This window comes from Hibiscus syriacus, unplaced genomic scaffold (assembly GCF_006381635.1).
Source record: "Hibiscus syriacus cultivar Baekdansim isolate YM2019G1 unplaced genomic scaffold, ASM638163v2 tig00110945_pilon, whole genome shotgun sequence".
Taxonomy (NCBI): Eukaryota; Viridiplantae; Streptophyta; class Magnoliopsida; order Malvales; family Malvaceae; genus Hibiscus; species Hibiscus syriacus.
Genome location: NW_024062926.1, coordinates 191,904 through 205,681, shown reverse-complemented (window position 1 = coordinate 205,681; position 13,778 = coordinate 191,904). Strand labels below are relative to the sequence as shown.

General features: G+C 33.2%; 1 pseudogene; it reads left to right on the top strand.

Annotated features, from left to right (window-relative positions):
- Positions 1 to 266: 266 nt before the first annotated feature.
- LOC120147884 lies at positions 267 to 12,709 on the top strand (annotated as a pseudogene).
- Positions 12,710 to 13,778: the final 1,069 nt, after the last annotated feature.

The following is a 13,778-nucleotide window of genomic DNA, read 5'->3' as shown; positions in this document are numbered from 1 at the left end:
TAAAGGTATTCGAAAAAAGAGAAAAATGAAGAGAAAAATCAAAAGGAAAGAAATAAAGCTGACCTATCTCGACGTTCGTCGGTCACTTCGAGGGTCATCGGAATCAAATAAATCGAATAAATTTCCCTAGATCTATGATTCTAGGGACCCCTTTTGGCTAAAAGAAGCCTGAATTCATAACCAAGGAGTAGAGGTGCGTCGAACTATTTTTTCTCTCTTCTCCGACGTCGGTAGACGGTGGTTGTCGCCAATCTACGACAGTTGATATGGAGAAGACCACACTGATTCTGGAATTTCTTTGCTCTGGTCGAAGCTCTCTAGAGCTCTCTCTCCCTATCTATCGTTCAAACAAAGAGGAAAAGAAGACAAATGAAGGTTATGGGTCGATTTTGGCCTGATTTTCAACTTATATGGCACGCGTGAAATGACACCATTAGGAGAGGGGGTGTTTTTAGGGTTTGGGTTAATCTCGTTCAGACCTTCGTGTTTTGTAACATCTTGTTTTAGACATTGAATATAATTTATAAATGTTTGATTTTGAGCTCTGAATTATTGTGTTTTCATTTTAGTCACCATGAATGTGTTATCTATTTTCGGGATAAACACTTATTGATATTGATAATTTTAGATTTAATTCATTTTAGTCCCAACTGATTTGTGTCATGTACAATGGTTTAATTTATGATTTTAGCTAATAATTAGTACTTCAGTTCTTTTTAACCCATTGATTCTCCCTATGTAAATATATGTTTTATAGTTAGATCCTTTATTTTTCTGTAATATTCATTTTAGTCCCTATATGTCTTAGTATTTATAAATTAATCATTGTCCTAACCTAAAAAAATATATTTGAATTATTACCGGTTTAACCCCCTCCTTCTATTTTATTTTGTTGATTTGATCCTAGTTTTATTTGTTTACTGCATGCTAACACTTTAAAATTAGTGTGTGTATGTTGAAAACATTTTGATGTTTCGATATAACAAATTAAGTATAAATGAATTTTAAGATTTTACAAATGATTTTCTAAGTATATTCGATTTAATTACTCGAATATCAAACTATTACTCCAAGCTTCAAGATCAATTTCAAACCTTACTAAATGTGTAAAATTGTGTTTTATACTTAATATATTTTTGAAACAATTTTCACAAAGTATTTTGAACCAAAATCAAGCCTAAAATCAATTTTTCAAAGTGATGCACCAATGCACCAATCCATGCATCGATGCACCATGGAATAAATTGAACATCGAATGCATTTCATGCATCGATGCACATACTATGCATCGATGCACTTAGATTTTTATGAAAAACATTGAATGCGTTTGATTCATCGATGCACCAGTCATGTATCGATGCACTCTGGCTATTTTGAAACATCGAATGCATCGATGCACCCTTAGTGCACCGATGCACTAAGGGTCTAACGGTCAAAATATTTGAATTTTACACTTGATGCACCGATGCACCTTGGGTATGCATCGATGCACTGACGCTCCTAACTGATTTTATTAATTGTTTTCACACTTAAACGGCTCTATTGACTCCACTAATCATCCCCAACGTTCAGAATCATTTGAAGGTGTATTTAAACAAGCTTAGAAGCCATTAATCAATAACAAGAAAACACAAGAAACAAGAATCAAGAGAGAATCAAAGAGAAAGCATCAAACCTCAGGTTTGAGCATTTCAAGCCTATTTTTCATTCAATATTCATTTTGCTTTCAAGAACACTACTTGTACTCAATTGTATTCATTTTTAGTGTTCTTTTCTCTGTTCTCGAATTGTGCAAACAATCTACCTTGTGAGGATTTCCTTGTAAGTTTGCAAATTTGTAATCTTCTTTTTGAGAAAGAGTGTTCTCAAGAATTGGGGTATATTCTTGAGGGTGTTGTAAGGTTATCTATTTGGCCTCAAAAGAAAGAACAAATTAGTGAATTTGTTGGAAAATCCTTAGTGTGGATAGCTAAGGTAGTGGACTTAGACTTTGGTTGAGAAAGTCGAACCACACTAAATCGATGTGCAAATCTTTTCAATTTTCTGTAAAAGCTTCCACCAAAATTTTAATTGCCAATTCACCCCCTCTTGGCCAATTCCATCGATCGATTAACTCAACAATTGGTATCAGAGCCTTACTCATTTAAAGGTTTAATCGCCTCTTGAGTCAATTCAGGAAGAGTTACATCGAATATCAAGTCATCAATGGCCTCTACTTCAAATGTCAACTCCGGTCTTGATTCGATGCCCGTCAACAAGTCTTATTTCTTCAATGGAGCTAACTATGCCTATTGGAAGAATAGGATGATGTATTTCATTCAAGCAAGTGACATGGGAGCATGGAATATTGTAGAAGACGGATATATCAAGCCTCTCACCCATCCAAGATTGTGGAGTGAAGAAAAGACAATAATGTTCTAGCTCAACTCCAAAGTCATCCATATCATATTTTGTGCTCTTGGACCAGATGAATATGGAAGAGTTTCATATTGTACAACCGCCAAAGAAATATGGGATAAACTATAAGTCACTCATGAAGGCACCGACGAGGTAAAAGAATATAAAATTAGTCTTCTAACACATAGCTATGAAAATTTCAGGATGAAACCAAATGAAGATATCAAAGCTATGACGGATAGATTCTCAACGATTGTCAATGGTCTCAAATCATATGGAGAAATCATTCCAAATGAAAAGCTTGGGAGGAATTTAGTTTACTCACTTCCAAAATCGTGGCAATCCAAGAAGACGACAATTATCGAGGCTAATAACCTAAAATCCTTAAATCTTGAAGAGTTAATTGGTTCCCTCCTCACTCATGAAATGATGCTTGAAGATGAGGTGGACCTCGATAAGATTGATGAGTCACCAAAAGAGAAGGAGAAGAAGAAAAACATTGGAGTTGCTCTCAAATCCACAAAAGATGAGAGTGATTCAGATTCAGATGACGATGACGAGGAAATGACATTGTTTGCCAAACGGTTCAGAAAAATGATGAGACCTTACCGAGAAAGAAAATTCAAACGAAATGAAGGCCTCAAAAATGAACCAAAAGAGAATGACCCTATCATTTGCTATGAATTCAAAAAGCTGGGGCATGTCAAATATGATTGCCCACAATTGAAGAGAAAGGGTCAATCAAAGAATAAGCACAAGGCTCATGTGGCTATATGGAGCGCTGAAGAAGGTTCTGATGAAGAGGAATAAGAAGTAGAAAACTTGTACTTGATGGCATTCGGGGAAGATTCTAAGGTAACCTCTAACTCATCTGAATTAGATGATTTGTCTTATGATGAGTTATTAGAGGAATATAATGGGTTGGCTTCGGATTATGAGAAATTGTTTTTAAAATATAAAAATGATGTCTCAAAATTGAAAAATGAAAATAAGCTCATATCCAAGACCAACAATGATTTTGAAAGTAAAATCAAAGATTTGCAAATCAAAATAGAATAGTTTGAAAAGAAAAATTAGGATTTGCAAAATTTACTTTCAAAGGTCAATGATGATCATCAAAAGAAAATTGATTATCTTAAAGCTTCTTTTGATAAAGTTAGAACAAAATGTTTTGAAAATGGAGAAAATTCAAAATCCAACTTTGTTAGAAATTTTTTTTAAAACTACAATCATAGAGGTCCCCAAAGAACCTCTAATGAAAAAATCGTCAGAAGTATATGGGTTCCTAAAGGACTCATTACTGCTAAAGATAAGGATATCCTGCACAAATGGATACCTAAGGGGACTAGGATTTTGGAAACTAATGAATATGGACCCTAAAGAATTTGGGTACCAAAAATTAGATATTAATCTATGTTTGTAGGAAAAGAAGCATTGCTACAAGGCACGGGAAACAAATTCAAACTCATGGTACCTTGATAGTGGATGCTCAAGACACATGATCGGGGACAAAAGCCGGTTCATAGAGCTTAACGCCAAAAATGGAGGAGAAGTGACTTTTGGTGATAATTTAAAAGGTCACGTTGAAGGTATAGGTACAATAGGTAATACCTCTTCCATACAAATTAAAAATGTTTTATATGTGAATGGGTTAAAGCATAATCTTTTGAGTATTAGTCAATTATGTGATAAGGGATTCAATGTCATGTTTGAAACTAGTAGTTGTAAAGTCACTGACATTGCATCTAATCGGATTATGCTTGTTGGTCATAGAATAGGAAACATTTACATGGTGCATTTAGACTCTATTGATATGACTAATTTACGCCTAGTTGCTAAGGATGAGCATGATAGTTGGTTATGGTATAGGAGACTAGGACATGCAAGTATGAGCGTTTTGCAACGGCTAATTCAAGGTGATTTAGTTCGAGGGTTACCTAAACTAAAATTTGATAATGATAAAATCTGTGATGCTTGTGCTAAAGGAAAACAGAAGCGAGTTTCTTTTAAATCCATTAACGATGTATCAACTAGTAGAGTATTACAATTGATCCACTTAGATCTTTTTGGGCCATCTAGAACTACTAGCTTGGGTGGAAAACAATATGCATTTGTCTTGGTAGATGACTATTCTAGATATACTTGGGTTCTATTCTTAAGTACTAAAGATGAAGCATTAGAAAAATTCATCACTCAAAAGTAATCCAAAACGAAAAAGGTTACTCTATAACTAGTGTTAGAAGTGATCATGGAACTGAATTTAAAAATCTTGGATTTACTGAATTTTGTAATTCAAATGGCATTAGCCATAATTTTTCAGCACCTAGAACCCCTCAACAAAATGGAGTTGTTGAGAGGAAAAATCAAACTTTAGAAGAAATGGCTAGAACCATGCTTTGTGAAAACAATTTACCAAAATATTTTTGGGCGGAGGCTATAAATACCGCTTGTTATGTTATTAATCGAGTAATGATTAGGCTTATTTTAAAGAAAACTCCATAAGATCTTTTTAAAAATAAAAAGCCTAACATTAACTATTTTCATTCTTTTGGATGTAAATGTTTTGTTTTAAACAACGGTAAAGACAACCTTGGCAAATTTGATGCTAAAAGTGATGAAGGAATTTTTCTGGGATATTCCTTAAATTCTAAAGCTTATTGAGTTAAAAGAACTTTGGTTGTAGAAGAGTCTATACATGTTTTTTTCGATGATAATCTTCTTTCGATGAAGGATTCTTGTTTGAATAATGATGTAGGTGTTATAAATACAAATGACGTTAGACATGACGTTGAAGAACCATCATCAAAGGAAAAAACGAAAGATGAGGAAACTCAAGATCCTCTCAAGAAGCCAACCATTTAAGAAAGGGAAGTATCTTTCCCAAGGGAATACAACTATGTCAAGGATGGTAAGATTATAGGTGATCCATCCAAAGGGGTAACAACTCGATCTTCTCTTAGAAATATTTGTAATTATGTTGCATTTATCTCATGCATAGAGCCTAAGAATATTAAAGAAGCATTAAATGATGAACATTGGATTATGGCTATGCAAGAAGAGTTAAATCAATTTGAGAGAAGTAAAATATGGACATTAGTTGAAAGGCCTAGTAATAAATCTACTGTAGGTACTAGATGGGTATTTAGGAATAAGCTTGATGAAAGTGGTATTATAGTGAGAAACAAGGCTAGACTTGTTGCTCAAGGGTATACTCAAGAAGAGGGCATAGACTATGATGAAACATATACTCCCGTAGCTAGGATAGAATCAATTAGAATGTTATTAGCATTTGCATGTTTTCATGAATTTAAATTATACCAAATGTATATTAAAAGTGCATTTTTAAATGGTTTTATAAAGGAAGAAGTGTATGTGGAAGAAACCAGGTTTTGAAGATTAAAATTTCCAAATCATGTTCTTAAATTGAAAAGCGCTTTATGGTTAAAACAAGCTCCTAGAGCTTGGTATGAAAGATTGTCAAACTTTTTAATTGAAAAAGATTTTTCAAAAGGGAAGGTTGACACTACATTGTTTTTAAAGCATAAAGGTAAAGATTTATTAGTAGTTCAAATTTATGTTGATGATAGAATATTTGGTTCTACTAATGATGTTATTTGCCAAGAATTTTCAATGCTAATGCAAAGTCAATTCGAGATGAGCATGATGGGGGAGCTCTCATTTTTCTTGGGACTCCAAATCAAGCAAAGAAAAGATGGCATCTTCATAAATCAAGATAAGTACGTCAAAGACATGCTCAAGAAGTTTGGATTGGAAAATGGGAAACCGCATGACACTCCAATGAGCTCATCAACAAAGCTTGACATAAATGAAGGAGGTAAATGTGTAGATGTTAAATTATATAGGTCAATGATTGGTTCTTTGCTTTATCTAACTACAAGTAGACCGGACATTATGTTTAGTGTTTGCTTATGTGCTAGATTTCAATCATGCCCTAAGGAATCACATTTACTAAATGTTAAGAGGATCTTTAGATACCTTAAGGATTCTCCTAGTTTAGGACTTTGGTATCCTAGAGACTCTAGCTTTAGATTGCATGCCTTCTCTAATGCGGATTATGGAGGATGCAAATTAGATAGGAAAAACACCTCTGGTACTTGCCAATTCCTTGGAAATATGCTGATTTCTTGGTTTTCAAAGAAACAAAATTATGTTGCATTATCTACCACTGAAGCGGAATACATTTCAGCCGGTAGTTATTGTGCACAAGTTTTATGGATGAAACAACAACTTTTTGATTATGGAATTGAAGTATGTACCATTCCTATCAAGTGTGGCAATACTAGTGCTATTTGTCTCACTAAAAATCTCATCCAACACTCTAGAACTAAGCATATTGAAATTAGACATCACTTCATTAGAGACCATGTCGCTAAGGAAGATGTAGTTCTAGAATTTTTTGATACTTTGTACCAATTAGCGGATATCTTTACAAAACCTTTAGACAAAGAAAGATTTTGGACACTTAGGAGAGAATTAGGTTTAACTGACCTATCATCACTTAGTGTTTAAAATAATTTTAACATTTTTAAGAATAAATGAAAAATGCTTATAATATTAATTTTTGATTGAATTTATTGCTATTAGTTAGGGGAGTTTATGTTCTTTGGTGAAAATTAATTTTATGTTCAAATGTTGTTTAAGGATTAATTTCATTGATTGAACATGATTAATTTTCAATATATGGGTTTTCAATACCACTAGAGCTAATTAATTTAGCATTTTTGAGTGTTTAAAATGGATTTTTGTCATTTTTGTGCTTCATGCATCGATACACTTAACAGTGCATCGATGCATCCCTTTAAATGTGCATCGATACACCATGAAGGTGCACCGATGCAAGCCTTGAATGTGCATCGATGCACAAGGCCATGCTTCGATGCATCAATCGGGTTTTTGGATAAAAACCCTATTTCTTCCTCATTTTCTCAAAACACTCTTAAAACTCTCTCTTGGTCGTCGCTCCTCCCTCTCTCCTTACTATCAAAATTGCTCCAAATCCTTGTTTTTTTTATCAAAATCTTTGAGCTTTTCAACTCCTTATCCTGCTCTTATCATCAAATCGTGCAACACAACTTCTTATTCTCGCAAAATCCAAAAATTTCAAGGTATTTTTCTAAAAACCCCTATTTTATTGAATCTTGATCTTAGGACTAGTTTTAATTAGTTCTAGGATGAACATTATATCGGGCAATGATTGTTTGATGATTACAAACTAGATTTTACAACTAATTTCATCAAAAAACTCACAAATTTTCAATAAATTTTTGAATTTTCGAAATAAAAAAATTATTCGAAAATATGAATTTAATTTTTAAATTTGATGTTTTTGATTTAATTATGTTGTTTTCATATACATATTATGATTTTTCAAAAATTATTTTCAAATAGTTTTCAAAACCTTGCCCATTAGGATTTGATTTAGAGAACCTTGAATTATTGAGACTCAATTGAGTTTTGGGATTGATTAAATTGCATACATGTGTTTCAATTTGCATTTTATATTCATTTTTCTGATTCCTAAACCATGTCTAATCCCAAACGCCCTAGAACGTCATTGAGTCGTTCTCGTTCAAACCAACCTCCAAATCCCGTTCCTCCTCCACCTAATAGTCTAATAGGATCCTGTTTTTATATGCCTGAACGTCGTAGAGACGAATTGTACTCTAGGTACAGAAATTCTTTCCAATCCTATAGAATCCGGGAAGAGCGTATTCCTTTTCTTCAAGCCATGATTGATATTGACTTCGAATACCTTCCGTTTCTTAAAACTTGGAAGTTTGATAAATTGTTTCACCTCAAACCTATTTTCTATCAACAGTTAGTCTGCATCTTCTACTCCAATGCGGTTTGCATTCAAAACCAAACTCAATGTGGGACTATAGCCATTAGATCCTATCTTTTAGGCCAATATACTAATATTGACCCCGAGACTATAGCTTTCCGTTTTGGGTTAGATGATGATGGGTTATATAATGAGAATGAAAATGTGGAATATCTCTATGTTACAAACTCTAGTGTTAGTACTCTACGATCTCCTCATGATCGTTTTCTTCATTTGATGATCTCTTGGTGGTTTAGACCATCCGGAGGTAGGTACTCCACTCTTCGTACTAGGGAATTATGGTGGATGCACTGTATTAAGAATAACGAGGAAACCAGTCATTGGGTTTTTCGACCCGGTAAGCAAACTCCGGGAGCTAGTTCTTCACGAGCTGCTCCTAGCTCTTCTCGTGCTCCTCCACCTCCGGCATCAGCTGCTGACGATGATCCCGAGTTTCAACAACTTATGCAAGATATCGACGATCATGTACCAGACGATGAGCCTGCACCGGAACCAGCACAACAAGAAGATCAAACGCCACCCTATTTTCGATCTTTCTTGGAGTCGTTTGATCTGAGGTTTGCCTCTATGGAGTCTCAGATTACTGAGTTTCAGTGGGAGATGCATGAACGTATGGACGCTCTCACTCTTGAAGTTCGAGCTCATTATCCTCCTCCTCTCGATCTTCCGATGGAGTGAATTTGTTTTCCTTGTTATGTTTTCTTGGATTTTCAAACTTGGATTGATTTTGATGTTTCTGGATGTTTAAATTTGATGGTTGTTGGATGTTTTGAACTTATTTGTTGTTTTATGGATTTTTGAACTTAATATTTATATATATTTGGTTTGATTTTAACTTTATTATTTTGAGCTTAATGTTTAGTTCATTATGACCAATTATGTCATTTCACATTTGATTGTGAATATTGATTATGAAACTAATGGTTAATCTCTCTTTTGATCTTTGATCTTAGCAGCTTAAGCTATATATATATATATCAATTGGCTATGTTTTTCAAGACCTTGTTTAAATCGATTTTTAAGTCTTTTTGATTTAACAAAAAAGGGGAGAAATGTTAAACTGTTAAAATGTTTTAAAGGGGAGAAGTGTTAAAGTAAGGGGGAGTAATTTCAAACTTAATTTTCCAAAATTTATTTTCAAAGAAAATCTTAAAATTACACACATGTTTTGTTATATCAAAAAGGGGGAGATTGTTGAAAACATTTTGATGTTTCGATATAACAAATTAAGTATATAAATAAATTTTAAGATTTTACAAATGATTTTCTAAGTATAATCGATTTAATTACTGGAATATCAAATTATTACTCCAAGTCTTCAAGATCAATTTCAAACCTTACTAAATGTGTAAAATTGTGTTTTATACTTAATATATTTTTGAAACAATTTTCACAAAGTATTTTGAACCAAAATCAAGCCTAAAATCAATTTTTCAAAGTGATGCATCGATGCACCATGGAATAAATTGAACATCGAATGCATTTCATGCATCGATGCACATACTATGCATCGATGCACTCAGAGTTTTATGAAAAACATCGAATGCATTTGATGCATCGATGCACCAGCCATGCATCGATGCACTCTGGCTATTTTGAAACATCGAATGCATCGATGCACTCTTAGTGCACCGATTCACTAAGGGTCCAACGGTCAAAATATTTGAATTTTCCACTTGATGCACCGATGCACCTTGGGTATGCATCGATGCACTGACGCTCCCAACTGATTTTATTAATTGTTTTCACACTTAAACGGCTCTATTGACTCCACTAATCATCCCCAAAGTTCAGAATCATTTAAAGGTGTATTTAAACAAGCTTAGAAGCCATTAATCAATAACAAGAAAACACAAGAAACAAGAATCAAAAGAGAATCAAAGAGAAAGCATCAAACCTCAAGTTTGAGCATTTCAAGCCTATTTTTCATTCAATATTCATTTTGCTTTCAAGAACACTACTTGTACTCAATTGTATTCATTTTTTAGTGTTCTTTTCTCTGTTCTAGAATTGTGCAAACAATCTACCTTGTGAGGATTTCCTTGTAAGTTTGCAAATTTGTAATCTTCTTTTTGAGAAAGAGTGTTTTCAAGAATTGAAGTATATTCTTGAGGGTGTTGTAAGGTTATCTCTTTCGCCTCAAAAGAAAGAACAAATTAGTGAAAGTGTTGGAAAATCCTTAGTGTGGATAGCTAAGGTAGTGGACGTAGACTTTGGTTGAGAAAGTCGAACCACTCTAAATTGTTGTGCAAATCTTTTCAATTTTCTGCAAAAGCTTCCACCAAAATTTTAATTACCAATTCACCTCCCTCTCGGCCAATTCCATCGATCGATTAACTCAACAGTGTATTTTTGCTGTAAATATATGTATGCGATGTTATATTAAATATTTATACTTGCATGTCTTCCTGTTTGTTTTTAGTATTGTATATTTATGTATTTTTTATGCTTATTTATATAAGAATTTGTTAAATGGTATTTACTCAAATATTTTCAAGAACACCAATTTGTAGAATGGGCGTGGAAAGAATTGTTTGATCGAAGTAGTGCGATCCGATACGACATTCAGACAAAATGTGAACTTGAAATAAATCGATTTTTATTTTGCTAATTATTTCATTTTTATGCATGCCCATTTTCAATTTATATTCGAGTTGCATTTTTTTTATAACATTGGTGAAGGGGAATATTTCTTGTATAAAGAAGAAATAGAAGAGATAATCTTCTCATTGGAGGATATGCAAATCTCGTGATTTCTTCTCGAATTAAGGAATGTTCCATAATAAATAATACAAAGCGAATTAATTAACTTTAATAAATGGATCATACTTTAATTATCAATGTGAATTCATGATTTCTGCCATTAAGACAACATGTAAGCGATTAAATACCGATTTTTTTGCGTTGTGGGGGTGCTTATCATTCTCCACGCGTAATTGACTTCCGGACCCATTAAATTGAATTTTTTAAAATTCAGACCAATTGTTGTCTTAAAAAAATATTTTTTCTTAAAATTGTTTTAAAATACATTTTAGGTATTCAACCTACCTATCTCAAAGGTCGATGGCGACTCCCTTTCAATTTAATACAAATTAATTCAAAATTTTCAAATAAAAAAGTCATAATTATTTTTTTAATAATTTAAAAAATGGTTATGATAATACGAGTACTGAACTTTTACCAATTGAGTTTGAGTTCATGATAACGGAAGAAATATATTTTTGGTAAAACCATTTTATTATGTATAACAGTAAAACTTATGCAGGCAACCAGTTAGTTGAGTTCTAATCTCAAAATACATGAAAGTTCAAACTAGAATGCAATGATGCAACTTTCTATTTTTAAAAGGGTTAATTACCTCATTTATATATAAATTATACACGATTTTCAGTTTCATACAAAAAGTTTAAAAATTATCGATTAACTACATAATGTTTTTTGCCATCAATTGATATACTCATTTTTGTGACGGAAGATGATATGGAATCCTCTGATCTATAATAAAATGACACATAGCACTTAAAAAACATGTTTTTATTTTTTAGGTAAATAACATCATTCATCATTCAATTACCTTCACACTCTTAATTTAGTCACTAAAATTTACAATTTTTTTAATTTAATTATTATCAACCCACCGACCTCAACAGTCCTTTTTCTTCATCTTCATTAAGGTCACGGTCCCCCTTCAGTTGTTTCCAGCTTGGGTTATTGCTCGAACTTAAAGCTTCTCAATTTATCAAGCAATAGCCTCGGTTTTTCTGGTGATGAATCCAGCAGGGGTTAGCAGCTGAGTTTGCGAGTTCTTGATGTTTCTTTCAACAAGATTTCTGGTGATAACGTGGTTCCTTGGATCCTCCAAGGCTTGGCTTTGAAAGGAAACAAGATTGAGGGTGAAGTAAACGACTCGAACTGCAAGAATTTTAAGTTTTTGGATCTTTCAGCGAACAATTTTTCGGCTGATTTTTCTTCATTCGGAGACTGCTCCGCCTTGGAACATATTGATATCTCCGGTAACAAGTTCTCCAGCGATATAGCTCGTGTGATTTCTTCATATGTGAACATTAATTTCTTGAATCTATCGAGCAATCAGCTTTCAGGTCAGAGTCCAGCTTTGCCAACTTCTAATTTGTAGTATCTTTATTTAGCTGAAAACAATTTCTAAGGGGAGATTCCTTTGTATCTCACTTAAGTTTGTTCAAATCTCGTTGAGCTTGATATCTCTTATAATAATTTCTCTGGGTTGATTCCTAGTAGCTTTGGTTCTTACAGTTCTTTGGAATCATTCGATGTGTCTAGCAATAATTTCACTGGTTGACCGGCGAGATTCCGGCTTGCGATTCTCAAGCTTAGCAATAACTCCTTCTATGGAAGAATCCCACCAGAGCTTGGGGATTGTAAAAGCTTGATATGGTTGGATCTTAATTCCAATAACTTGAATGGGAATGTCCCTAACTTGTTGTTTAAACAATCATGTAAAATTGCTGTCAATTTCATTGCAGGGAAAAGGTACATGTATATCAAGAATGATGGAAGCGCAGAGTGCCATGGATCTGGAAAATTACTCGAATTTGCCGGAATTCGATCGGAATAGTTGGATATAATTTCAACAAGGAACCCCCTACGGTGGTCTTTCCCATTCTGGTATTGCAAACTAACTAGAAGCTAACTAGTTTTCGAGAAGCATTGAGCATAAACCTTGCGACATTCGAGAAGCCCCTACGACGACTCACCTTTTTCTGATCTGCTTGAAGCCACTAATGGCTTCCATAACGATAGCCTCGTCGGTTCTGGAGGCTTTGGTGATGTATACAAGGCACATCTGAAGGACGGAAGTGTTGTTGCGATCAAGAAACTAATACATATTAGTTACATATTAAAGCAAATACATTAAAATAAAAAGTAATTTAAACTTTGAGTTATTAAAATATTAATAAAAATAAATTCGAGTTATTAATAGATGACATGTCATAAAAATTTAATAAAATAAATTTGAGTTATTAAAATAAGAGTAATTCTATAGTTTAATAATTAAATTAAAAAATTTAAATTTTAATGACTAAAATAAGAGTTAGAAGATAGTTGAGTGATAAATAGTGTAATTTATCTAAAAAATTAAATAACATGTTTTTTAATGTGTCACATGTCATGGTTATAGGGTTTCACGTTATTTTTCAGTGACTGAAATGGGTGAATATGTTAACAGCAGAAAATATTATGTAATTAATCGAGAATTTTAAACTTTATTTATGAAACTGAGAATCGAGTATAGTTCATATATGAATGGAATAATTAACGTTTCATAAAATGTCATAACCATAAGCCCTAAACCCTTAATTCGAATGCTATTGTTCTCTTAAGCGAGTTTGTATCCATGGCCACATGGACAGGATTTGAAGTTGGAACACCCCCACCGCTAATTAAGCTAAGGCTCAGTGAGCAAGAGACGATAGTTCTAAGTTAAACTCAAAGAATTAAATTTTTCATGATACTGCTCTTTCTTTCTATTTTGGATAAT